We start from the raw sequence: 25,170 nt of genomic DNA, 5'->3' as shown, positions 1-25,170 counted from the left end.
ATGTAAAAGACTCTGAGACCACCCCAATGATTTGGGTGGTTCCTAAAGGTCCTGGAGTGGGAGGCAAATTTCCAACAGACTGCTTTGCAGACATGGGCTTTCCTAATGTGGCTTGTCCAGATAAGGAATGCCCCCTAGTTCCCTGAGCAGATGCAGAAAACCCTACAATTGTTTCCTTAGATTTAGTCCCTTCAGATGAGCAAGATCCCACAGTTCCTTGCTCAGATCTCAAAGATGATGGGGAAACCTGTAGTGATGTAGTAAGATCCAGGTGCGGTCCAGCACATCTGGGAGTGTCTGAACTCCCTTGGGTAGATGGAGAATATTCATTTGTTTCTGAAACTGCTGGGGAAGGAGCTGAATACTGTAGAGCCCCTTCAGCAGATCCAGAAATATGGGTCATTGCCTGGGCTGAGATGGAAAGTGTCAGAGGCCCCTGGGCTGATTGCAAATGTGCTAGGTTCCTGGGACCAGATGGGAATGTTTCTGCACCTCCTTGAGTAAAAGGTGAATGTCTACCAGGTTCTCGAAGTGGTGGTAGCAAAGGTCCTAGAGTAGGCAGAGTAGATGTAGAAGATTCTGTATTCTCCCTCACTACAGGCAAAGGGCCAGAGGTATTCTCTGTGTGTTTACATTTTCTCAAGCCCAATATCCCTGTGTAATCTGCCGAAGGTTCTAGATTCATTTGGGTGGATGACAAAGATCTTTGCACAGGCAAAGTCCCCTCTGCAGCTGTGGAAATGTCCTTACACTTTTGAGAGGTTAGCACATATCCTTGAGAGTCTTTACTAGATAGAGGATGCCCCTGAGTACCTAGAACAGATGGTGAGTGTGTTACATCTGCTGGTGAATATGAAATGGATTTTTGAGATTTCTGGCTAGGCAGTAATTGCCCAATATCCCTTGAGGAAGCTGGGGATCTTTGTCCAGAAGGTTCAGAAAGGGGAGAAAATTTCATACCTTTCTGGCAATAAGTTGGATGTTGCACAGTCTTTGGAGTAGATGGCACATTTTGTACACTCCCTTGCCTAGTTATAGACAGTTTTAGAGACCCTTGGTCAGAAAGGGAATGTCCAGAAGCCTCTATGGAAGATGAAGAGCCTAGAGATCCTGGTGAAGATGAAGAAATTCCCAGAGGCTTCTGATCAGATGTCAAAGACTCTGAGACCACCCGAGTGATTTGCGGAGACCCTAAAGGTACTGGAATGGGAAGCAAATTTTCCACAGACTGCTTTGCAGACATGGGCATTCCTACTGTGGCTTGTCCTGATAAGGAATGCTCTCTAGTTCCCTGAGCAGATGCAGAAAACCCTACAGTTGTTTCCTTAGATTTAGTCCCTTCAGATGAGCAAGGTCCCACAGTTTTTTGCTCAGATCTCAAAGATGATAGGGACACCTGTAGTGATGTAGTAAGATCCAGGTGCGGTCCAGCACATCTGGGAGTGTCTGAAGTCCCTTGGGTAGATGGAGAATATTCATTTGTTTCTGAAACTGCTGAGGAAGGAGCTGAATGCAGTAGAGCCCCTTCAGCAGATCCAGAGATATGGGTTATTGCCTGGGCTGAGATGGAAAGTGTCAGAGGCCCCTGGGCTGATTGCAAATGTGCTAGGTTCCTGGGACCAGATGGGAATGTTTCTGCACCTCCTTGAGTTAAAAATGAATGTCTACCAGGTTCTCGAGGTGATGGTGGCAAAGATCCTAGAGTAGGCAAAGCAGATGTTGAAGATTCTGTATTCTCCCTCTCTAGAGGTAAAGGGCCCGAGGTAGTCTCTGTGTGTTTACATTGTCCCAAGCCCAAAATCCCAGTGGAATCTGCCAAAGGTTCTAGATTCCTTTGGGTTGATGACAAAGAACTTTTTACAGGCAAAGTCCCCTCTGCAGCTGTGGAAAGGTCCCTACACTTTTGAGAGGTTAGCACATATCTTTGAGAGTCTTTACTAGATAGAGGATGCCCCTGAGTACCTAGTACAGATGGTGAGTGTGTTACATCTGCTGGTGAATATGAAATGGATTTTTGAGATTTCTGGCTAGGTAGTAACGGCCCAATATCCCTTGAGGAAGCTGGGGATCTTTGTCCAGAAGGTTCAGAAAGGGGAGAAAATTTCATAACTTTCTGGCAAGAAGTTGGATGTTGCACAGTCTTTGGAGTAGATGGCACAGTTTGTACACTCCCTTGCCTAGTTGTAGACAGTTTTAGAGACCCTTGGTCAGAAAGGGAATGTCCAGAAGCCTCTATGGAAGATGAAGAGCCTAGATTTCCTGGTGAAGATGAAGAAATTCCCAGAGGCTTCTGATCAGATGTCAAAGACTCTGAGACCACCCGAGTGATTTGCGGAGACCCTAAAGGTACTGGAATGGGAAGCAAATTTTCCACAGACTGCTTTGCAGACATGGGCATTCCTACTGTGGCTTGTCCTGATAAGGAATGCTCTCTAGTTCCCTGAGCAGATGCAGAAAACCCTACAGTTGTTTCCTTAGATTTAGTCCCTTCAGATGAGCAAGGTCCCACAGTTTTTTGCTCAGATCTCAAAGATGATAGGGACACCTGTAGTGATGTAGTAAGATCCAGGTGCGGTCCAGCACATCTGGGAGTGTCTGAAGTCCCTTGGGTAGATGGAGAATATTCATTTGTTTCTGAAACTGCTGAGGAAGGAGCTGAATGCAGTAGAGCCCCTTCAGCAGATCCAGAGATATGGGTCATTGCCTGGGCTGAGATGGAAAGTGTCAGAGGCCCCTGGGCTGATTGCAAATGTGCTAGGTTCCTGGGACCAGATGGGAATGTTTCTGCACCTCCTTGAGTAAAAGATGAATGTCTACCAGGTTCTCGAGGTGGTGGTGGCAAAGGTCCTAGAGTAGGCAGAGTAGATGTAGAAGATTTTGTATTCTCCCTCACTAGAGGTAAAGGGCCCGAGGTAGTCTCTGTGTGTTTACATTTTCTCAAGCCCAATATCCCTGTGTAATCTGCCGAAGGTTCTAGATTCATTTGGGTGGATGACAAAGATCTTTGCACAGGCAAAGTCCCCTCTGCAGCTGTGGAAAGGTCCTTACACTTTTGAGAGGTTAGCACATATCCTTGAGAGTCTTTACTAGATAGAGGATGCCCCTGAGTACCTAGTACAGATGGTGAGTGTGTTACATCTGCTGGTGAATATGAAATGGATTTTTGATATGTCTGGCTAGGTAGTAACGGCCCAATATCCCATGAGGAAGCTGGGGATCTTTGTCCAGAAGGTTCAGAAAGGGGAGTAAATCCCATACCTTTCTGGCAATAAGTTGGATGTTGCACAATCTTTGGAGAAGATGGCACAGTTTGTACACTCAGTTGCCTAGTTGTAAACAGTTTTAGAGACCCTTGGTCAGAAAGGGAATGTCCAGAAGCCTCTATGGAAGATGAAGAGCCTAGAGATCCTGGTGAAGATGAAGAAATTCCCAGAGGCTTCTGATCAGATGACAAAGACTCTGAGACCACCCGAGTGATTTGGGTGGACCCTAAAGGTCCTGGAGTGGGAGGCAAATTTCCCACAGACTGCTTTGCAGACATGGGCTTTCCTAATGTGGCTTGTCCAGATAAAGAATGCCCCCTAGTTCCCTGAGCAGATGCAGAAAACCCTACAGTTGTTTCCTTAGATTTAGTCCCTTCAGATGAGAAAGGTCCCATAGTGTTTTGCTCAGATCTCAAAGATGATGGGGACACCTGTAGTGATGTAGTAAGATCCAGGTGTAGTCCAGCACATCTGGGAGTGTCTGAAGTCCCTTGGGTAGATGGAGAATATTCATTTGTTTCTGAAACTGCTGGGGAAGGAGCTGAATACTGTAGAGCCCCTTCAGCAGATCCAGAAATATGGGTCATTGCCTGGGCTGAGATGGAAAGTGTCAGAGGCCCCTGGGCTGATTGCAAATGTGCTAGGTTCCTGGGACCAGATGGGAATGTTTCTGCACCTCCTTGAGTAAAAGGTGAATGTCTTCCAGGTTCTCGAAGTGGTGGTAGCAAAGGTCCTAGAGTAGGCAGAGTAGATGTAGAAGATTCTGTATTCTCCCTCACTACAGGCAAAGGGCCAGAGGTATTCTCTGTGTGTTTACATTTTCTCAAGCCCAATATCCCTGTGTAATCTGCCGAAGGTTCTAGATTCATTTGGGTGGAAGACAAAGATCTTTGCACAGGCAAAGTCCCCTCTGCAGCTGTGGAAATGTCCTTACACTTTTGAGAGGTTAGCACATATCCTTGAGAGTCTTTAATAGATAGAGGATGCCCCTGAGTACCTAGAACAGATGGTGAGTGTGTTACATCTGCTGGTGAATATGAAATGGATTTTTGAGATTTCTGGCTAGGCAGTAATTGCCCATTATCCCTTGAGGAAGCTGGGGATCTTTGTCCAGAAGGTTCAGAAAGGGGAGAAAATTTCATACCTTTCTGGCAATAAGTTGGATGTTGCACAGTCTTTGGAGTAGATGGCACATTTTGTACACTCCCTTGCCTAGTTATAGACAGTTTTAGAGACCCTTGGTCAGAAAGGGAATGTCCAGAAGCCTCTATGGAAGATGAAGAGCCTAGAATTCCTGGTGAAGATGAAGAAATTCCCAGAGGCTTCTGATCAGATGTCAAAGACTCTGAGACCACCCCAATGATTTGGGTGGACCCTAAAGGTCCTGGAGTGGGAGGCAAATTTCCAACAGACTGCTTTGCAGACATGGGCTTTCCTAATGTGGCTTGTCCAGATAAGGAATGCCCCCTAGTTCCCTGAGCAGATGCAGAAAACCCTACAGTTGTTTCCTTAGATTTAGTCCCTTCAGATGAGCAAGATCCCACAGTTCCTTGCTCAGATCTCAAAGATGATGGGGACACCTGTAGTGATGTAGTAAGATCCAGGTGCAGTCTAGCACATCTGGGAGTGTCTGAAGTCGCATGGGTAGATGGAGAATATTCATTTGTTTCTGAAACTGCTGAGGAAGGAGATGAATGCAGTAGAGCCCCTTCAGCAGATCCAGAGATATGGGTCATTGCCTGGGTTGAGATGGAAAGTGTCAGAGGCCCCTGGGCTGATTGCAAATGTGCTAGGTTCCTGGGACCAGATGGGAATGTTTCTGCACCTCCTTGAGTTAAAAATGAATGTCTACCAGGTTCTCGAGGTGATGGTGGCAAAGATCCTAGAGTAGGCAAAGCAGATGTTGAAGATTCTGTATTCTCCCTCTCTAGAGGTAAAGGGCCCGAGGTAGCCTCTGTGTGTTTACATTGTCCCAAGCCCAAAATCCCAGTGGAATCTGCTAAAGGTTCTAGATTCCTTTGGGTTGATGACAAAGAACTTTTTACAGGCAAAGTCCCCTCTGCAGCTGTGGAAAGGTCCCTACACTTTTGAGAGGTTAGCACATAACTTTGAGAGTCTTTACTAGATAGAGGATGCCCCTGAGTACCTAGTACAGATGGTGAGTGTGTTACATCTGCTGGTGAATATGAAATGGATTTTTGAGATTTCTGGCTAGGTAGTAACGGCCCAATATCCCTTGAGGAAGCTGGGGATCTTTGCCCAGAAGGTTCAGAAACGGGAGAAATTCTCATACCTTTCTGGCAATAACTTGGATGTTGCATAGACTTTGGAGAAGTTTGCACAGTTTGTAAACTCCTTTGCCTAGTTGTAGACAGTTTTAGAGACCCTTGGTCAGAAAGGGAATGTCCAGAAGCCTCTATGGAAGATGAAGAGCCTAGAGTTCCTGGTGAAGATGAAGAAATTCCTAGAGGCTTCTGATCAGATGTCAAATACTCTGAGACCACCCGAGTGATTTGGGTGGACCCTAAACGTCCTAGAGTGGGAGGCAAATTTCCCACAGACTGCTTTGCAGACATGGGCTTTCCTAATGTGTCTTGTCCAGATAAGGAATGCCCCCTAGTTCCCTGAGCAGATATTGAAAACCCTACAGTTTTTTCCTTAGATTTAGTCCCTTCAGATGAGCCAGTTCCCAGAGATCCTTGCTCAGATCTCAAAGATGATGGGGACACTTGTAGTGATGTAGTAAGATCCAGGTGCAGTCCAGCACATCTGAAAGTGTCGGAAGTCCCTTGGGTAGATGGAGAACATTCATTTGTTTCTGAAACTGCTGGGGAAGGAGCTGAATGCAGTAGAGCCCCTTCAGCAGATCCAGAGATATGGGTCAATGCCTGGGCTGAGATGGAAAGTGTCAGAGTCCCCTGGGCTGATTGCAAATGTGCTAGGTTCCCAGGACCAGATGGGAATGTTTCTGCACCTCCTTGAGTAAAAGATGAATGTCTACCATGTTCTCGAGGTGATGGTGGCAAAGGTCCTAGAGTAGGCAAAGCAGATGCAGAAGATTCTGTATGCTCCCTCACTAGAGGCAAAGGGCCCGAGGTAGTCTCTGTGTGTTTACATTTTCCCAAGCCCAATCTCCCTGTGGAATCTACCAAAGGTTCTAGATTCCTTTGGGTGGATGACAAAGAGCTTTGCACAGGCAAAGTCCCCTCTGCAGCTGTGGAAATGTCCTTACACTTTTGAGAGGTTAGCAAATATCCTTGAGAGTCTTTACTAGATAGAGGATGCCCCTGAGTACCTGGTACAGATGGTGAGTGTGTTACATCTGCTGGTGAATATGAAATGGATTTTTGAGATTTCTGGCTAGGTAGTAACGGCCCAATATCCCATGAGGAAGCTGGGGATCTTTGTCCAGAAAGTTCAGAAAGGGGAGAAAATCTCATACCTTTCTGGCAATATGTTGGATGTTGAAGAGTCTTTGGAGAAGATGGCACAGTTTGTACAGTCCCTTGCCTATTTGTGGACAGCTTTAGAGACCCTTGTTCAAAAGGGAGATGTCCAGAAGCCTCCTTGGAAGATGAAGAGCCTAGAGTTCCTGGTGAAGATAAAGAAATTCCGAGAGGCTTCTGATCAGATGACAAAGACTCTGAGGCCACCGGATTGATTTGTGTAGACCCTAAAGATCCTGAAGTGGGAGGCAAAGTTCCCACAGTCTGCTTTGCAGACATGGGCTTTCCTACTTTGGCTTGTGCCGATAAGGAATGCCCCCTAGTACCCTGAGCAGATGCAGAAAACCCTACAGTTGTTTCCTTAGATTTGGTCACTTTAGATAAGCAAGTTCCCAGAGTTCCTTGCTCAGATCTCAATGATGATGGTGTCACCTGTAGTGATGTAGTAAGATCCAGGTGCAGTCCAGCATATCTGGAAGTGTCTGAGGTGCCTCGGGTAGATGGAGAGTATTTATTTGTTTCTGAAACTGCTGGGGAAGGAGATGAATGCAGTAGAGCCCCTTCAGCAGATCCCGAGATATGGGTCATTGCCTGGGCTGAGATGGAAAGTGTCAGAGGCCCCTGGGCTGCCTGTAAATGTGCTAGGTTCCCGGGACCAGATGGGAAAGTTTCTGTACCTCCTTGAATAAAAGATGAATGTCTATCAGGTTCTCGAGGTGATGGTGGCAAAGTACCTAGAGAAAGCAAAGCAGATGGAGAAGATTCTGTGTCCTCCCTCACTAGAGGTAAAGGGCCCAAGATAGTCTCTGTGTGTTTACATTGTCCCAATTCCAGAATCCCTGTGGAATCTGTTGAAGGTTCTAGATTACTTTGGGTGGATGATAATGAACTTTGCACAGGCAAAGTTCCCTTTGTCACTGTACAGTTATTCTTGTGCCCTTGAGAAGTTAATGGCAAAAATTCTTCAGCTACCTGGGCAGCTATGGGCTCTCCCAATCTGTCTTCTGCATTAAGGGAAACTTGTCCAGGCAACTGAGTCGATTGTGAGAGTAATGGAGATATTTGTGCTGATCCATTCTGTTCAAGATTTGATTGTGGATACAGGGAAGTTGCCACAGCTTTTTGCAAAAATGGTGGAGGAGCTTTACCTGCTTGTGTTGGTGTGCAATGGCCATGAGGCTTTGGTACATGTGGCAATGTTTCTGGTGTCCTTGGTACCCATGAAGGCATTCCTAAGGAACCTGACATGGAAGGAAAATGTTGATGAGTACACTGGGCAGACTCTGATGATCCCAGAATCTCCTGGGAAGATGATGATTGCTGCATAGACTGTTGAGTATATGGTGAAAGGTCTAGAGATACCTCAACAGATATGCTAAGTTTGGTAGATAGCAAATGTGCTAGATCGCTTGAAACTTCTAAAGAAGACACCTGAGATCGTTGTTCAGGTTGTGAATGTCCTGTATAATTTGAGGTATGTGGCAAAGGGCCTTTAGCGCCTTGGAGAGACGGTGAGGTATCCTGAGATTCTACTGTAAATGACCAGTCCCCTGGCTTCTGTTGGTAAGATGGTAAATGTTCTAGAAACCCTGGGATAGATGGCAAAGTACCAACAGTTTCCTGGACAGGTATAGAATGTTCTAGAGGTGCTTGCTTACATCTCACGGATGTGAGAGTGCCTGACGTAGTTTGGGTAAGTTTCTGAGCACATAGTACAGATGATGAAGGTTCCAAAGTCCCTTGGGAAGATAACAATGTTTTTTTAGTTCTCCTGGTGGATATAGAAGATCTTTGTTCAGATGGAAAATTTTCTGGTGTCTTAGTTTTAGATTTGGGAGGTCCCATAGACCCTATAAGAGGCAAAGGATCTGTTGTAGTCTCTTGGCCAGATGGCAAGTTATCCAGAGATTCTACCATGTGTGACGAGTGCTCTAGCTTCTTTTGGAAAGATGCTGAATGCTCTAGTTTCCCTGAGGTAGTTGTAGAAGAACCCTCAGTCCCCTGGACAGGTCCAGAATGTTCTAAAGGTCCTTGCTTACATGTCACAATTGTTAGTGTTCCTGTTGTAGTGTGAGGAGGTTTCTGAGCATGTGGTGAAGATGAGGAACTTCCCACAGTCCCTTGGGAAGATAACAATGTTTTTTTACTTTTCCTGGTGGATTCAGAAGATCTTTTTTCAGATGTAAAATTTTCTGGTGTCCTAGTTTCAGATTTGGGAGGTCCCATAGACCCTATAAGAGGCAAAGGATCTGTTGTAGTCTCTTGGCCAGATGGCAAGTTATCCAGAGATTCTACCATGTGTGACGAGTGCTCTAGCTTCTTTTGTAAAGATGCTGAATGCTCTAGTTTCCCTGAGGTATTTGTAGAAGAACCCTCAGTCCCCTGGACAGGTGCAGAATGTTCTAAAGGCCCTTGCTTACATGTCACTATTGTTAGTGTTCCTGTTGTAGTGTGAGGAGGTTTCTGAGCATGTGGTGCAGATGAGGAACTTCCCACAGTCCCTTGGGAAGATAGCAATGTTTTTTTACTTTTCCTGGTGGATTCAGAAGATCTTTTTTCAGATGTAAAATTTTCTGGTGTCTTAGTTTCAGATTTGGGAGGTCCCATAGACCCTATAAGAGGCAAAGGATCTGTTGTAGTCTCTTGGCCAGATGGCAAGTTATCCAGAGATTCTACCATGTGTGAAGAGTGCTCTAGCTTCTTTTGGAAAGATGCTGAATGCTCTAGTTTCCCTGAGGTATTTGTAGAAGAACCCTCAGTCCCCTGGACAGGTTCAGAATGTTCTAAAGGTCCTTGCTTACATGTCACAATTGTTAGTATTCCTGTTGTAGTGTGAGGAGGTTTCTGAGCATGTGGTGCAGATGAGGAACTTCCCACAGTCCCTTGGGAAGATAGCAATGTTTTTTTACTTTTCCTGGTGGATTCAGAAGATCTTTTTTCAGATGTAAAATTTTCTGGTGTCTTAATTTCAGATTTGGGAGGTCCCATAGACCCTATAATAGGCAAAGGATCTGTTGTAGTCTCTTGGCCAGATGGCAAGTTATCCAGAGATTCTACCATGTGTGACGAGTGCTCTAGCTTCTTTTGTAAAGATGCTGAATGCTCTAGTTTCCCTGAGGTATTTGTAGAAGAACCCTCAGTCCCCTGGACAGGTGCAGAATGTTCTAAAGGCCCTTGCTTACATGTCACAATTGTTAGTGTTCCTGTTGTAGTGTGATGAGGTGCAGATGTTGAAAGTTTCACAGTCCCTTGGGAAGATAACAATGTTTTCTTAGTTCCCTGGGTAGATGGAGAAGATGTCACAGCCTCTGTTACAGATGGTGGATGTTGCAGGGTATCTTGCATAGATAGAGAAATTGTAGAAGCCTTTTGAAAAGAACTGAAAATTTTCACAGGTCCTGGTTTAGATGGCGAATTTTCTAGAGCCCTAGTTTCAGATGTGGGCAGCCCCATAGCCCCTGTAGGACGTAGAGAATGTATCTCAGCCCCTTGATTTGATGGAAATATTTGAGCCACCCTATCAGCATATTGAGTAGATCCTAAAGCTCCTGTCTTATGACATGATGGTTCTACAGTCCCCTGTAGTGATATAGACTGTCTCACAATGTCTTTTTCTGATTTGTATTTTGTACCTTCCTTTTGGGAGGATACCAAAGAATCTAGGGTCCCTTGTGCCAGTGATGACATTTCAAGAGTCCTTTGCAATTGGAAATCCCCTAGTGTAGATGGTGAAGAATGCAGAGTCTGTTTAGAAGGTGTGTAAGTGGGCAGTGGTCCTTGGGTAGTTGTCAAAAGTTCTAAGGTCTGTGAAGTAAATTGATCAGGTTTCTGAGCATTTGCTGCAGTAAGTGAGTTTTTTCCACCATCCTTGGTGGATAGCAAAGACCCTTGAAGCCCTTGGCAAGATGAGGAAGATACCAAAGACTCAGTAGCAAGAGTAGGTAAGGAAATTCCCACAGGATCTGGGCCAGGCAGCATATGGCTTGGAAAACCTGAGACATTTTTCAAATGTCCTGGAGATCTCTGAGAATCTGAATATGTCCCCATATCCACATCCACAGATGACAATGGTCCTTTAGACACCTTAGAAGGTGAGGAAGGTGGCCTATCACCCAGAACAGAAAAAGAATGTCTGAGAGTTCCCTGTGTGGATGTGGAGAGTTCTGGAGTCTGTTGTGCAGAGAGAGATTTTCCCACAGCCCCTTCAACAGAAGACAAAGGTGCTACACTTCCTTCTGAGGAGGAAGGAGTTCCCTGTTGCCATTGAGTGAGTGGCATGACATTTAGGGGGGACCCTGAGCCAGACTGAGATAAATCTAGAACTCCATGAATGTGGGGCAAATTGGATGGAGGCTCCTGAGATGACAGAGAAAGGCTCACAGGCTCTCGACCCACTGGTAAGGGTCCAGGAGCCACCATGTCTGAGGGGGGAAATGCCAGAGCTCCTGGTCTAGGTGGAAAAGCTCCTAGCAACCTTTGAGTACCTTGGCAGGCTCTTGTTTTACTTGGGAGAGATAACAAAGGTGCTAAAGTCCCTTGAGTACTTGGTGAAGTAGCATCAGTACTCTGGATAGTTGTGGAAAGATCCAGAGGCCTTTGCAAGGACATCAAAGGTCCTGCAAACTCAGGCGAGCATGAAGAAGATTCCAGAGGCCCCTGAGTTGGGGGTGCATGTCTGGAAACTCCTTGTGCTGATGAAGAAAGATCCAGATCTCCTGGAAGGTGGAGTGAATATCCTGAACACCTTGTTGAAGATGGAAAAGTTTTCTGAACACCTTGGCCAGGTGGCAAATGTTCTGTTGTTCCCTGGACACCCAGAGCTCCTGGGGAAAATGCTAAACATCCTAAAGACCTTTGCACAGCTGGTAAAGTTTTTAGATGCTCATGCTTAGATGTTAACGATCTAGCAGATCCTAGGGCAGATGGTAACTGTCCCACAACAATAATGTTGGAGGCAGAAGGTTTTTTAGATGCTTTAGAAGACATGGAAGATTTTTGATATGTTTGGGCTAAAGGCACAAGTTCTAGATGATTTTTTTTAGATGTGGACTTTCCCTTAGACCCTTGGTAATATAAAGGAGGTTGTGTCATTCTGAAGTCTGATTGGCCAACGGACCAATCACCTTGAGCATGGGCAAAATGTTCTGGATCATTTGAGAGAGATAAAGAAATTCCCTGAAGCTCTGGGCCAGATGGTGAACAGACCAGAGCCTTTTGGTTAGACAGAGAAAGCCCTTGAGCCTTTTGGGGAAATATGGAATGTCCACCATGCCCTTTGTCAGACTGGCAACTTTCCACAGTCCCTTGGTCATCTGTGGGATGTTTCAAGGCATTTTGGACAGATACAGAAGGGGTGGGACTCACCTGAGGAGTCGTTGTAGCGATTGATGTTTCTTTGGCAGCAGGAGATGATGCAAGTCCCATTTCATCAGAAGTTCTGGAGTCTCCTTTGTCAGAAGGATCAACTCTTAACCTGTTTTTTGTAGAAACTGGATGCTTGGGGAAAACATGGGTAGAGGGAGAAGGTCTACTACTTCCCATCAGAGAAGGCATGGAAAAGGAACACTCTTGGGTAGATGGAGATAATTGTAAAGCACCCTGTTCAGATATGGTAGATCCTATGACCATCTGCACAGATGGGGAAGGTCTTAATGTGTCTTGTGTACCCGTGCAAGTCTTGCCCGTGGCTTCAGAGTGAGGGGAATGTCCTAGAGATACCTGTGTAGATGTGGCCTCTCCTAGAGCATCATGGACATATGTGAGAGGTATAAGAGCCTCTTGAGCAGGTAGGGAAATTTCTAGACCTCCTTGTGTACTAGTGGAAGTTCCAAGAAAATTTTCTTCAGCCTGAGAAGGGGATAACACCTTCTGTATAGAAGTATCAGGTGTTGTAGCCAGCTTGATAGGCAAAACAGGTTCCAAGGGCCCTTTTGATGATGAAGTAGAACCTAGAGCCTTTTGGGCATTTCGAAGATATTCTGGAGACATTTGTGGGCATGGAGAAGGACCAACGGCCCTTTGTCCAGGTGGATAAGAGTCTATAGCATCTTGTGTAGTTGGGGAAGATGGCTGATCCTCTTGAGGAGATAGGGAAGTTCTCATAGTCTCCTGTGAAGTTTGGGGAGGTCCTATGGATTCTTGTGCACAGGTAGAATCCAAGGAATTCCCTTCTTTAGTTATACAGGATGCTACAGACTCTTGTGTTTGCAGATCACCTCCCACAGCACCTTGCTCACATAGGATTGGATCCAGAACCTTCTGTACAGATGGAATCTGTCCTAGAACATCTTTTGTAGATGTGTCACATCCACGAGTCATTTCTAAAGATGGGACTGTGGCTAGAACTCCTTTTGTAGATGTATCCTGTCCTACAAACCCTTTATGTGATAGGGTAGTACTCAGAGGATCCTGTACAGGTTTTGGAAATCGTAGAATCTTTGATGTATATTGGGAATTCTTTACATCCTCTCCTACAGATACAGAATGTCCCAGTGTCCCCATGGGCTGCATGGAGGGTTGTATGGTCTCATCACACTGTACAAATATGGAGCTTGTTTGGCTCCCTGGGAGCATTTTGGCAGAATCTTGGCTGTTTGGGACCTGATGACAAGTCAGGAGGGCCCTTTTGGCTGGTAGGGGATATTTGAATAATTCTTGATCAGATCGGGACTTTCTGGAGACCCGTTGTTTAGAGAGAGCATCTTTCAATCCTCTGCTAGAATGAGAATGTTCAGGGTCACTTTTCATAACAGGAGAATGATTTAATCTTCCTTTCTGTGGGAGAGCAGATTTAAGAACATGTCTTTGATGCTCTTCCATAGAGGGAGATAATCCTAGTGGCCACCTAACAGATGGAGAAGGTCTCAGAACCCCTGGGGAAGATGCTGATGGTTCTAGTTCACTTTGTGTATGTGCAGAAGGCACAAGAGTCCCTTTGGAGGACTCAGGAGTTTCTATCACACCTAGCCTATGTGTGGAACTCTCAAGAGCCCCTTCTAAGGATGGCAAAGGTCCTTGAGCTCCTGGTATAGGTGTGGAAAATTTTGTCTCTGCTTGGGCAGGTATGAGCGGTGTGAGGCGCACTTTGGGAATCGTGATTGCATTTCTTTCCCTTTGGACTGTAAGAGATGATCTGAGCCCATTTTTTAATGGTAGAGGACTTTGAAAGCCCTCTTGGTTTAAAGGGGAAGTTCTGAAATCCTCTTGGTCAGCAGGGTCAGGTCTCAAACTCACTTTACTAGAAGCAGATTGCATGGGGCACTTTGGGGGAGAAGGGGAACGTCTTTGGCTGTCTTTGTGAGAGGACTTAGCTTTATGCCCTGCTTTGGCAGCTGTCAAACATGTTGAACTCTCCTGGGGAGAGGAGGTGGAAGTCGATACATTTGAGACAAAGGAGAAATCAGTGATGTTACCTTTGGGAGAAGGAGGTTTGGATCCCTCCTTGTCTGATGGGGCCTGTTGTAGGTCCCCTTGACCAGAGGAGTCTTGTCCAACATGCTTTAGAGGAGAATTGGAAAGATTAGAGTTATGTAAGGTAGGGGATAACCTTTTGGAACTCCTTCTGGAAGAGGAGGCATGTATGATTTTCCTTTCAGCACAAGTGGGAAGTCTTTGGGATGCCTGGGCAGATGTGGAATGCCCCATAGACTCTTGGAAATATCTGGTTAGTTCGAAAACATCTTGGGTGGATAGGGACAGTCCCTGAGTTTGTTGGGTGGATAGGGACAGTCCCCGAGCATGTTGGGTTGATAGGGACAGTCCCTGAGCATCTTGGGGAGAAGTGGAAGATCCCAGATCTCCTTGGCTAGATCGGGAAGGGTGTGGGGAACCTTGAATGTGTGGGGAGATTACCTGTCCATGTTGTCCAGCAGAAGACGGCCCAGGCACTGTGTGATCTTCTTTGAACTTGTGACTGGCATCTCCAGCCCCGTTTTTGGAAGATGCTGCAGGCACTCTATCACCCAACTGGGCAAAATCCATAGGTTCTTCAAACACAGTGGACATAGACTGGCTTCTTTTCACCTTCCCAGGGATGGGCACAGAAGAGGAGGCTACTCTTTTTCTGGTGGCAGGCTGTAAAACAGATGGTCTGGTATCCCTGGTCAGTGGGTGACTCGTGCCCTCAGGAACCCTCAGAGGAAGTGTAACTGTCCATTTTTTGTTCTCTTTCAGGTTCCTCAGAGGGTCCGAGGTCCTCTTCTTGGCTGAAGCCTTGACAAGAGCTTTGAGTTTCTGTAGCTTTTCTGTCACGTGAGCATCAGGTTTTTTGAATCTCTGGTCTTCATAGGGATTTGGGCACCTGAACTTGTACCGAGTCCGTCTAAGTAGTCCCGGAGGAGCAAAGTCCCTCGGGTCTCTGCTGGTCAAGTGCTTCCCTTGTTGGGGTAAGGTGTTACCATCCGGTTGGGGGACAGTGAAGGGGGTCCCAGGCCGTGGAGGCTGGGAACCCTGCAAGAGATTCCCCAATTGGGGTACGGTATTACTATTCCTTTGGGGGACACTGAAGGGGGTCCCAGGCCGTGGAGGCTGGGAAACCGACGGTCCCTGGTCAGAGGGTAAAGTCCGGGCTGAGGCTTGCTGCCCTCTCTCCACACGTCTGGCCATTTAATCGTGAAGGAAATTGTTCAAGAAACATGAAATGGGCCACTGCCCATGAAAGGGGCAGCGCATGTACTTGCCAATGGTGACTCGCGGCAAAAAACGCTTAAGCAGCACCTTTGAGAGCGGCTCTGTCTCCCGAGTACTGTGAACGCGTCCTGAAGGCCAAGCGCACAGAACTAGAGTGACCGTTGGCCTCAGGAATGAAGCAAAATTCTAGAACCGCTGTCCTCATGCCTGCACGGGTCAGTCCCGAGCCTGGACAGTGAGTGTCCTTGTGCCTGCACAGGCCAGTCCCGAGCCTGGAGAGAGGCTGTCCTCATGCCTGCACGGGCCAGTCCCGAGCCTGGACAGTGAGTGTCCTTGCGCCTGCACAGGCCAGTCCCGAGCCTGGAGAGAGGCTGTCCTCATGCCTGCACGGGCCAGTCCCGAGCCTGGACAGTGAGTGTCCTTGCGCCTGCACAGGCCAGTCCTGAGCCTGGAGAGAGGCTGTCCTCATGCCTGCACAGGCCAGTCCGGAGCCTGGAGAGAGGCTGTTCTCATGCCTGCCCGGGCCAGTACCGAGCCTGGAGAGAGGCTGTCCTCGAGCCTGTAGGGGCCAGTCCCGAGCTTCCTCACTTTGCAGTTCTGCTTGAGGTAGCAGTGCAATCATCCAAGCTTTCTGAATGAAGAGGGACACTGAGGAGCCTCTTCTTTTGGGTTCAGAGTGCTACCTGGTCCGGTGTTTTAGTGATTTTCAGTTCTTATTAGGCTTTAGGGTATTTTTAGCGTTTTACTGTTTCTATTTTTTGTTTTCTTGAGGTTTTTTTTTTTTTTTTTTAATTTTAGAGTTATATTTTTGGGGTTTAAAAGTTTTAGTGTTGGCAGGCAGTGGTGACCTTGCCTTTAATCCTACACTTGGGAAGCAGAGGTAAGTAGATTTAAGAGATCAAGGTCAGCATGGTCTACAGAGGGAGCTCCAGGACAGCCAGGGTTACAGAGAGAAACCCAGTCTCCAAAACTCAAAAAAAAAAAAAAAAAAAAAGAAGAAGAAAGAAAGAAAGAAGAGAGAGAGAGAGAGAGAGGAAGGAAGGAAGGAAGGAAGGAAGGAAGGAAGGAAGGAAGGAAGAAAGAAAGAAAGAAAGAAAGAAAGAAAGAAAGAAAGAAAGAAAGAAAGAAAGAAAGCAAACAAGCAAGCAATTTAGCGACATTTTTGGCTTCTTGTGTGTTTTTTAAAGATTTTTAGGGTTTTTTTTTTTTTTTTTTTTTTTACTGTTTGTAGGGTTTTTAGAAGAGTATTTTAGAGTGTTTATTTGGTTGGTTGGTTTTTTTGTTTTTGTTTTTGTTTTCAGGCTTCTAATGTATTTTTAGTATTTTTTTCTGTTTTTTTAAAGGATTTTAGTGTGTTTTAGGGTTTTGAGGTTTTATTTAGTCTTCAGGGTTTTTTTATTTATTTATTTTTAATTTTAGTGTTTTTCTTAGGTTATTTTGCTGTTGTTGTTCTTGAATACTTATTTGAAATTTGAGGGTTTTTAATTTTGGTATTTCAAAGTTTTAGGGTTGCCATGCAATGGTGGCCCATGCCTTTAAACCCAGCAATTGGGAGGAAAAGGTAGGGGATTTTTGAGTTCAAAGCCAGCCTGGTCTACAGAGGGAGCTCCAGGACAGCCAGGGATACACAGAGAAACCAGTCTCCAAAAACTCAAAAAAAAAAAAAAAAAAAAAAAAAAAAAAAAAAAAAGATAAAGAAAAGAAAAGAAAAAAAGGAAATTAAGGAAGAAAGAAAAAAGAAAGAAAGAAAGAAAGAAAGAAAGAAAGAAAGAAAGAAAGAAAGAAAGAAAAGGAAACTTTAGGGACATTTTGACTTCTTGTGTACTTTTTTTTTATTTCTATGGGTTTTTCAAAGGGTTTGTAAAGTTTTTAGAAGAGTGTTTTAGAGTTTTTTTTTTTTTTTTTTGGTTTTTGGTTTCAGGCTTCTAGTGTATTTTTAGTGGTTTTTCTTGGTTTTTAATGATTTTAATGTATTTTAGGGGTTTGGGGTTTAATTTAGGCTTTACTTTATTTCTTTTTTTAGCATTTTTTTTAATTTCTAAAGGTTTTTTGTATTTGTTCTTCATTTTTAAAAAAAAATTAGGGTTTTATATTGTGGAATTAATTGTTTTTGGGTTCCCAGGCAGTGATGGCCCATGCCTTTAATCCCAGGAATTGGGAGGTAGAGAGAGTGGATTTTTGAGTTTAAGTCCAGCCTAGTCTACATATTGAGCTCCAGGACAACCAGGGATACACAGAGAAAACCAGTCTTCAAATACCCCCCCCCCAAAACAAAGAAAAAGAAAGAAAGAGAGAGAGAGAGAGAGAGACAGAAAGAAAGAAAGAAAGAAAGAAAGAAAGAAAGAAAGAAAGAAAGAAAGAAAGAAAGAAAGAAAGAATTTCTTTATGGAAAATTTGAGCTTCCTTTGGGTTTTTTTTTTTTTTAATTTTATTGGTTTTGATATGGGTTTCGTAGGGATTTTAGAAGAGTGTTTTAGAGTTTTTGTTTTTGTTTTTGTTTTTTTTTTTTTTTGGTTTTCAATATTTTAGTGTACTTTTAGGTTTTCTTTTGGATTTTTTTTTTTTTTTTTAAGGATTCTAGGGTTGTTATAGTGTTTGGTTTTTTTTTAAGTTTCTTTCTTTTTTTTTAGCTTTATTTGTGTTTGTGTGTGTGTGTGTTTTTGAGTTTTTTTTTTTTTTTAATTTTAAGTTTTTGTTTTTGATGTTGAAGGATTTTAGGGTTGCCAGGAAGTAGTGGTCCTTGTCTTTAATCCCAGTAATTGGGAGTCAGAGGCAGGCAGATTTCTGAGCTCGAGGCCAGCATGGTTTACAGAGTAAGCTCCAGGACAGCCAGAGAAACACAGAGAAAACCAATCTCCAAAAACTCAAAAAAAAAAAAACAAAAACAAAAAAAAACAAAACAAAATCCAAAGAAAAACAAACAAACCAAAACAAAACAAACAGTTTGTAAGTCAGTTGTGCGTCCTTGAATACTTTTAATTTTTTTAGAATTTTAGTGTTTTTCTTAAGGGTTTTGTAGGGTTTTAAGAAGAGTGTTCTAGAGGTTTTTTTTGTTTTCAGTATTTTAGTGTATTTTTAGTGTTTTGGGTTTTTTTGTTTTTTTTTGTTTTTTTGTTTTTTTAGGATATTAGGGACCTTTAGGGTTTGGGGGTATTTTTTTAGGCTTTATAGGGTTTTTATTTTTTTTTTATTTTTTTATTTTTTTTATTTATTTATTTATTTTTTTTATGTGAGAGTGTGTGCTGGGGGGTGTCTGTCTGTGTGGTGGGGATGTTTGAGATTTTTTTTTAAATTTAATTTTAAGGTTTTACTTTGGGAGTTTAAGAGTTTTAGTGTTGCCAGGCAGTGGTGGCCCATGCCTTAAATCCCAGCAATTGGGAGGTAGACGTGGTGGATTTTTGAGTCTGTGGCCAACCTGGTCTTCAGAATGAGTTACAGAAGAGCCAGAGAAACACAGAGGAACCCAGTCTCCAAAAATTAAAAAAAAAAAAAAAAAGAAGAAGAAGAAGAAGAAGAAGAAGAAGAAGAAGAAGAAGAAGAAGAAGAAGAAGAAGAAAGAAAAAAGAGAGAGAGAAAGAGAAGAAGGAAGGAAGGAAGGAATAAAAAGAAAGAAAGAAAGAAAGAAAGAAAGAAAGAAAGAAAGAAAGAAAGAAAGAAAGAAAGAGAAAAATAGTACTTTATGGATATTTTGCCTTCTTGAGTACTTTTTTTAAAGAATATTAGGGTTTTTAAAGTGTTTTTTAGTGTTTTTAGAACAGCGTTTTAGAGTTTTTTTTGGTTTTCAGGCTTTTCGTGTATTTTTAGTATTTTTTTCTTGGTTTTTAAAGGATTTTAGTGTTTTTTATGGTTTGGGGGTTTAATTTAGGTTTTTTATTATTTTTAATAGCATCTTACTCTATTTTTTTAGGGTTTTTATTGTTGTTGTTGTTCTTGAATTTTTTTTTTTTTTAAGTTTAGGATTTTATATTTTGGATTTGTTTTAGGGTGGCCAGGCAGTGGAAGGCATATGCCTTTAATCCCAGCAATTGGGAAGCAGAGGTAGTAGATTTTTGAGTTCGAGGCCACCCTGTCTACACAGTGAGTCCCAGAACAGCCAGGGATACACAGAGAAACCCTGTCTCCAAAAACTCAAAAACTCAAAAACTCAAAAAAAAAGAAAAAGAAAAAAAAAGAAAAAAGAAAAAAAAAGAGGATGAAGAAGAAGAAGAAGAAGAAGAAGAAGAAGAAGAAGAAGAAGAAGAAGAAGAAGAAAGAAAAAAGAGAGAGAGAAAGAGAAGAAGGAAGGAAGGAAGGAAGGAATAAAAAGAAAGAAAGAAAGAAAGAAAGAAAGAAAGAAAGAAAGAAAGAAAGAAAGAAAGAGAAAAATAGTACTTTATGGATATTTTGCCTTCTTGAGTACTTTTTTTAAAGAATATTAGGGTTTTTAAAGTGTTTTTTAGTGTTTTTAGAACAGCGTTTTAGAATTTTTTTGGTTTTCAGGCTTTTCGTGTATTTTTAGTATTTTTTTTCTTGGTTTTTAAAGGATTTTAGTGTTTTTTATGGTTTGGGGGTTTAATTTAGGTTTTTTATTATTTTTAATAGCATCTTACTCTATTTTTTTAGGGTTTTTATTGTTGTTGTTGTTCTTGAATTTTTTTTTTTTTAAGTTTAGGATTTTATATTTTGGATTTGTTTTAGGGTGGCCAGGCAGTGGAAGGCATATGCCTTTAATCCCAGCAATTGGGAAGCAGAGGTAGTAGATTTTTGAGTTCGAGGCCACCCTGTCTACACAGTGAGTCCCAGAACAGCCAGGGATACACAGAGAAACCCTGTCTCCAAAAACTCAAAAACTCAAAAACTCAAAAAAAAAAAGAAAAAGAAAAAAAAAAGAAAAAAGAAAAAAAAAGAGGATGAAGAAGAAGAAGAAGAAGAAGAAGAAGAAGAAGAAGAAGAAGAAGAAGAAGAAGGAAGAAGAAGAAAGAAAGACAGACAGAAAGAGAAAGAAATAAAGAGTGAAAGAAAGAAAGAAAGAAAGAAAGAAAGAGAGAGAGAGAGAGAGGGAGGGAGGGAGAGAGAGAGAGAGAGAGAGAGAAAGAAAGAAAGAAAGGAAGGAAGGAAGGAAGGAAGGAAGGAAGGAAGGAAGAAAGAAAGAAAGAAAGAAAGAAAGAAAGAAAGAAGGAAGGAAGGAAAGAAAGAAGAGAGAGAGAGAGAAAGAAAGAAAGAAAGAAAGAAAGAAAGAAAGAAAGAAAGAAAGAAAGAAAGAAAGAAAGAAAGAAAGAAAGAAAAGTATTAGGGACATTTTGGCTTCTTGTGTACTTTTTTTAGATTTTGGAAGGGTTTGTAGAGTTTTTGTAGAGTTTCAGAGTTTTTTTTTTTTTTTGGTTTATAGGCTTTCTGTGTATTTTTAGTGTTTTTTCTTGTTTTTTGTTGTTAGGATTTTATATTTGAGGTTTAATTGTTTTAGTGTTGCCTAGCAGTGGTTGCCCATGCCTTTAATTCCAAAAATTGGGAGGCAGAGGTCTTGTTATTCTGAGTTCATAGCCAGCCTGGTCTACAGTGTGAGTTCCAGGATAGCCAGGGATACACAGAGAAACCCAGTCCCCAAAATTTAAAACAAAACAAAACTAACAAACAAACAAAAAAATTAACAAAAAGAGTATTAGGGTAATTTTTGGGTTCTTGTGTATGTTTATTTTTTTGGAATTTTAGTGTTTTTGTTAAAGGTTTTGTACGGTTTTTAGAAGAGTGTTTTAGAGGTTTTTTTGTTTGTAGTTTATTACTGTACAGTATGTTATTTTAATTTTTACATTATTATTGATTATAATTTATTACTGCATTTTATATTATATGTTATGATTTTCATTGTCATTATATTGTTATATGTTATAACTTATGATTGAACTATATATTATTTATTATTTTTAAATTATTACATTAGTATATGGTGTGATGTACCACTGCCCTGCTGTGACTCACGTAGCCCAGGCTCATCCAAGAGGTGGATGTGAAAATCCATACGCTAGAGAATCTGGTGTCTGCAGGACACCAGATCCGGTCCACAGAGCATAGGTGACAATACACAGGTTACATATGGATTCATTTATTCTATATAGTAAGTAGGCATGGACGTGTAAATATACAGGATAGGTGAAATGCACAGATTACATACGGGTTTATTCTATATATTAACGAGGTATGTATAGATTACATGTGGATTTATTCTCTACAATAACTAGGTATGTATAGATTACATATGATTCATTTGTTCTATATAGTAACCAGGCATGTATGTGTAAATACATGGCATAGGTGACAGTGTACAGATTACACATGGATTTTTGCTACATATTAACTAGGTGTGTACAGATTACATGTGGAGTTATTCTATATATTAACTAGGCATGTATAGATTAAATATGGATTTTTACTATATAATGACTATGTATGTACGTGGAAATACAGGCCATAGGAAGGCCCCATGTCTCTCTGCCTGATACAGCCACGCAAGGGCTGGAGTGTGCAGCTCAGTGGTTGAAAGATGGTGGACAATTATTATTATTATTATTATTATTATTATTATTATTATTAAAAGTCTAAAAAAAACCATAAAATTTTAAAAAAGCAAGAACACTAAAAACACACTAAAAAAATTCTAAAACCCTAAAAAAAAAAGCCCTAAAATTCTGAAAATCTTCCAGAACCCTAAAAAGACCCTAAGAACCATAAAACCATAAAAAAAAAAAAAAAAAAAAAAAACAAGAAAAAACCCTATGGCCTTAAAATATCACCCTAAACACTGAGAAAACCCTAAAATGATATTGTAAATGAAACAACTTTTTAAAAAACACTAAAATCGTTAATAAAATCTTTTTAAAAACTAAAAAAAAAACCTAAAATTCTAAAAAAATCTTCAAAATTATTTTAAAAACCCTAAGAACCTAAAACAACTGCACATAATAAAAATAATCTCTAGAACCCTAAAAGGACACTAAAAACCCCTAAAACACTAAAAAAAAAAATCCTATAATGCTAAAAAAAATAAAACTTCTAAAACCCTAAAAAAAACCATAAAATTATTTAAAAAATAACCTAAAACCCCCAAAACCCCCCAAAAATAAAAAAATAAATAAAATCCTTAAAAATACCTTAAAGAACCCTAAAACACTAAAATACCCAAAAATCCTTAAAAAAAAAACTCTGAAACACTAAAAAAACCCTATAATTCTGAAAAACTCAAGAACACGAAAAAGACCCCCAAAAGTCCCTAAAACCATAAAAAAAACAAAATTCTTAAAAAAAAAAAAACTAAAAAAATACAACAAAGCCCTAAAATCTTCAAAAACCCTAAAATCTCTAAAAAAATACCTACAAAACCTTAAAATCCTAAATAAAAACCTGAAACACTAAAAAGAATATGAAACCTCTAAAAAAAACCCTAAAATTCTTTAAAAAAAAACAAACTTGAAAACCGTAAAAAGACCCTAAAAACCGAAAAACCCTAAAAAAAAAAAAAAAAAACTTGAAACCGTTAAAAAAAAAAAAAAAAAACCTAAAGACGTAATAAAGTAACCTTTTAATGAAATACTTTAAAAAAAAAAAAAAAAAAAAAAAAAAAAAAAAACCTGAAAAGACCCAGAAAACCCTAAAAACATAAAAAAAGAACCCTGGTGACTTTAAAAAAATCACCTGAAAAAACTGAAAGAAGAAAAATACCTAAAATCATTTTAAAAAAACCCAAAAGAACCTTAAACCTTAAAAAAAAAACCTAAAACACATAAAAACCCTAAATCCTTAAAACATAAAAACCCTAAAGAGCTAGAAAATATTTGATCAACATTTTTTTTAAAAATCCCTAAAATTCTAAAAAAAAAAAAAAAAAAACACAAAATCACTAAAAAGACTCTAAAAAATTCTAAAATCATAAAAAAATCCTAAAGCTCTACAACAACTCTAGTACCCTAAAAAGACCCTAAAAACAGAAAACAAAAAGCAAAAAACCCTATGGCCTTGATATATCGCCAAAAACACTGAAAAAAAAACCAACCCTAAAATCATTCAAAAACCCTAAAAGAACCCTAAAAAGCCTAAAATAGAATCCTAAAATCCTTAATGAACACTGAAAAAAAACCCCAAAACTCTGAAAAAATACCCTAATATTCTAAAAAAAAAAAAAAAAAAAAACCCTCAAGAACAGTAAAAAGACCAAAAAAACAAAAAACAAAAAACAAAAAAAACCCCTAAAACCCTATGAAAAAAATCCTTAAAATCCGTTTAAAACCCTAAAAATACATCAAAACCCTAAAACCAAAAAAATCCTAAAACCCTCTAAAAAATACCTACAAAACCCTAAAAACCTAAAAAAATTGAATCCTAAACCCCTAAGAAAAACCCTAAAATTCTAAAATAACACAAGAACCCTAAAGAGATTCTAAAAAACCCCCAAAACCTTAAATACCATAAAGTTCTACAAGAAATCAAAAACCTTCAAAAATAACCCTAAAAATAAACCTCAAAAAACCCTAACACCCTAAAACACAAAAAACAAAAAAAACTTTACAAAAACATAAAAAACCCTAAAACCCTAAATAAAAACCCTAAGGCCTTCAAAACTCCCTCGAACTCTAAATACTCTAAAATACTTAAAAACCCTAAAAAAACCATAAAACCTTAAAAAAGCAAACCCTAAAAAACCCAGAATCTTTAAACAAACGCTACAGAGCCCCCCAAAAACCGCTAAAATTCTAAAAATAAAACCAAAAACTTCTAGAATGCTAAAAAAAAAACCAGAAAACCCAAAAACCATTAGAAATAAAAAAAAAAAAAGAACCCTAAGGCCTTAAAAAAAAAACCACCCAAAACACTGAAAAAACCCTAAAATCATTTAAAAAACACAAAAACAATCCTAAAACCTTAAACAACAACAACAACAAAAAAAAAAACCCTAAAACCCTAAAATCCTTAAACAAACCCTAAAAGAGGCAAAAAAAGCCAATGTGTGGTTTGGTTTTTGTTTTTAGGGCTTTTAGGGTTTTTGTTTTGTTTTGTTTTGTTTTGGGTCTTTTTAGGGTTTTTTTTTTTTTAGATTTTTATGGTGTTTTAGGGGTTTAGGATACTTTTTAGGGTTTCAGATTTTTATTTAGGGTTTTACGGGTTTGTAGGTATTTTTTTTTTAAAGAGGGTTTTAGGGTTTTTAGGGTTTCAGAGTTTTAATGTATTTTTAGGGATTTTGTAAAAAGGATTTTAAGGATTTTTTTCTTTTTTATAGGGTTTTAGGGTTTTTATTTTTTAGTTTTCATTAAGGATTTTAGGGTATTTTTTTTTAAGCTTTTTAGGTTTTTTTTTAAGTTTTTAAATGATTTCAAGGTTTGTTTTTGTTTTGTTTTGTTTTATTTTGCTTTTCCAGTGTTTTGGCTATTTTTTAAGGCCATAGGGTTTTTTGTTTTTGTTTTTGTTTGTTTGTTTATTTTTTATGACTTTAGGGTCTTTTTAGGATTCTACAGTTGTAGAGTTTTAGGATTTTTTTATGGTTTTAGAATTTTTTAGGATCCTTTTAGAGTTCTTCTGATTACTTTTTTTTTTTAATTTAGCGTATTATAAAAACTGATTATTAAGTATTTTAAAGTTTCTTTCTTAGCTTTTTACCTCTCTTTTAGAGTTTAAGAATTTTAGTGTTTTTAAGAGTTCTAGGTTTTTTTAGGATATTGTGTTTTTTTGTTTGTTTGTTTTGTTTTGTTTTATTTTTGTTTTTATTAAGGACTTTAGGGTTTTTTCAAAAGATTTTCAGGGTTCTTAAATGATTTTAGAGGTTTGTTTTCAGTGTCTTGGGTGATTTTTTTAAGGCCATAGGGGTTTTG

This window comes from Mus musculus, chromosome X (assembly GCF_000001635.26).
Source record: "Mus musculus strain C57BL/6J chromosome X, GRCm38.p6 C57BL/6J".
In the NCBI taxonomy this organism is placed as follows: domain Eukaryota; kingdom Metazoa; phylum Chordata; class Mammalia; order Rodentia; family Muridae; genus Mus; species Mus musculus.
The sequence above is the reverse complement of the archived record's forward strand: the minus strand, read 5'-3'. Positions refer to the sequence as shown.